Source organism: Galeopterus variegatus, unplaced genomic scaffold, assembly GCF_000696425.1.
Source record: "Galeopterus variegatus unplaced genomic scaffold, G_variegatus-3.0.2 Scaffold1751, whole genome shotgun sequence".
Lineage (NCBI taxonomy): Eukaryota > Metazoa > Chordata > Mammalia > Dermoptera > Cynocephalidae > Galeopterus > Galeopterus variegatus.
Window position 1 is genome coordinate 120,195 of NW_007727862.1, and position 2,830 is coordinate 123,024.

At 47.2% G+C, this 2,830-nt stretch overlaps 1 long non-coding RNA gene across 1 annotated transcript in view; it reads right to left on the reverse strand.

Moving 5' to 3' along the window:
* Positions 1–2,436: 2,436 nt before the first annotated feature.
* LOC103595351 overlaps positions 2,437–2,830 on the reverse strand; it is a 933-nt gene continuing 539 nt past the window's right edge. Inside the window, exon 2 of the long non-coding RNA XR_550943.1 lies at positions 2,437–2,819. This is a non-coding gene — a long non-coding RNA (uncharacterized LOC103595351). The remainder of the gene's footprint in view (positions 2,820–2,830) is intronic.

Consider the following 2,830-nt stretch of genomic DNA (forward strand, 5'->3'; position numbering starts at 1 on the left):
GCGGGAGCGCCACCGCACTCCCAAGCGGCACACTGTAGCAGTGCACCACCGGGCCGGCCCAAGTTTGCTAGTTCTTTCTTCTGCCTCTTCAAATATACTGAGTCCCTCTAGTGAAATTTTCATTTCAGTTATGTAGTCCTCAACTCCAGAATTTCCATTTGATTTTTTAAAAAAATAATTTCTACTTATTTATATTTTCTATCTGATGTGCCTCTGTCATTATACCTACTTCTACTTCGTTAATCATGATTCTCATTGGTTCTTTGAACATGTTTATAGTGGCTACTTTGAAGTCTTTTTCTGTTAATCCAACATCTGGTCACTCTGTTGCCTGCGTTTTTCCTGTGTATGGGTCATACTTTCTGGTTTCTTTGCATGTTTTGGGGAAACTGGGCATTTTATTTTATTTATTTTATTTTTATTTATTTATTTTTTTTAATGATGACCAGTAAGGGGATCTTAACCCTTGACTGGGTGTTGTCAGCACCACGCTCACCCATTGAGTTAACCAGCCATCCCTATACGGGATCCACACCTGTGGAAACTGGGCATTTTAAATGGTATATTTTGACAACTCTGGGTACTGCCTCCACACCCACCCCCCATCTCCCAGCCATGGCTCTGGTGTTGGCGGTGGAGACAATAGCACACTTCCCTCTGAGTGACATGCCTGCTTCAGGAGCTGAGTGCTCAGTGGGGTTGGGGTGGGGAGTAGCTTCAAGTCTGCTCACCTCTCCTGGTGTGGCCTTGGGCACAGGCCGTTGTGGCCCTGAATTTGCAGTAGCACCCTATCCAGGGTAGAGCCTCTGTGCCACCATTTGGGGCCAGGCAGAAGGAAGCACCGCACCTTCTCAGCTGCAATCGCCCAGAACTTAGCCTCAGCAACAGGCCACCAACTGCTAAATCCCGTGGGTACGTCCAGTTATTTCTGTTGCTATGTAGTCTCTGACACTGCTCACCTCCCCTGCTCTTTTGTGATGCTGTACTCTTCTGTTTTTTCTCCTACCTCTTCTAGCTTTCTTGTAACATCCTTTATAAGCTCATCTTCTTTTGCCTGACCCTTGAAGTACAGTATTTTCCCTGATCCCTTCTTCAATTCCCTTTCTTTCCTTTTTTCACACGCCCATATCATAGCATAGTTCCAATTCCACCTAGACACTAACAAGCTCCACTGTCTCCCCCACTCCCACCCCCCCACCCCCTGCAGTCTGTGTCTCGCAGCCCTGATAACTCTTAGGCTTCACAACCACACGTCTACTTGGGCATCCCAATTTACCACGTCTGCTCTGTACTCACCACCTTTCTCCCCAACTTGCTTCTCTTCCAGTATCTTCCCCCTCCCCATTTTACTGAGGAAAATCCCTATCAATTGTTTCCCAAGCCAGAAGCCTGGATTAGTCTAGACTTCGATGCCACCCCCAACATTGGTCACTAAGTCTGTAACTATGCTTCAGGGCCATGGCTGTGGTGCCACAGTTTAGATCCTCATCCCCTCTTGCTTGGATTATTGAAGCAGCCTCCCAGCTGCTCCCCGACTTCCTGTCTCGCCTCCCTTCACCCACACACACTGTTGCTGGAACAGTATTTCTTAAAATGAAAATGTGAAAAGATTTCATCACTGACCATCATGCTCAGCCTAGCACACAAGGCCCTGTGACCCTCCGCTGCCTGCTTTCTGGCTTCATCGCCTCCCACAGTGCTTCTCAAAGTGCAGTGCCTGGACCAGCAACACCTGGGAAGTTGTTAGACGTGCAAATTCTCGCCCCAGACCTACTGACCCACACTCTGGGGTGCGGCCCAGTCACCTGTGCTTCAGCAAGCCTTCCAGGAGATTCTGATGCACACTGAGGTCCGAGAACCACAGAACAGCCTTTACTCCAGCCAAACCATGCTTTCCCACGTCATTCAGCCTTCACCTGGGCAAGTCCCTTTGGCTGAACACCTTTTACTTTCTTAACTCCTATGTGTTCTTTAGGAGTAGGCTGAAGCTGCTCAGTGCCCCTCCTCTACTTTGTTGCGTTGTCGTTGTTTTGGTACATTCCCTTTTGGATGAACCAATATCCCATCCTAACTTTTTGTGTTAGGTGCCTTTCCCCGGCTGGGAGCCTCTTGAGGGCTGGAACTGTTCTCATTCCCCCACACAATGCCTGAATGGGCTGAGTTTTAAGGATGAGCTTCCTAACAGGCAGAGTGTGGAGTCAGGAGGCGAACAGATGAGGACCATCAGTCTAACTTTCAAACCATGACAAGAGCAGGAAGGTCAGAAATGCCACCCCACCCTCCATCTGCCACCAAAGCTCATGACACGACCTCTGAGGCAGCCAAATCGCAGTCAGTTCCTTTTTTTCAGGGTCACACTGATGACTTACATTTCTTTCCTATTAAAGCCACCCACCCTTGCCATGTGATGGAAAACAATAAAAACAGGACTCAGTATTGTCCCTTCAGAGGAAGTCTTTATTGTAACATAAAATACACAATTTTGTGACTGCCCCAAATTGTACACAATACTTTTCTGGTGACATTAAAATATGTATTTGGAAATAATTTCACAAAGTTTTAAAAAGAAAAATTATAAAAAGTATACTTCCATTTTAAGTTATATTTGCTTTTAGTCTCCTCCCACCCCCTACAAACCCTGCACATACCACACACTGAGCTGAAACGTTTGAGGACTTGTGTGTGTGCGTGTGTGTGTGTGTGTGTGTGCGCGTGCGTGCAGGTGAGAGGCTGAGGGGACCAAGACTTGCCATTGCCTCTTCTGTGGTTTGCAGGAACAGAGAGAAGAGAGAAAAACAGAAGGCAGAGAGCAAGCGCACCTTTCAGTCAA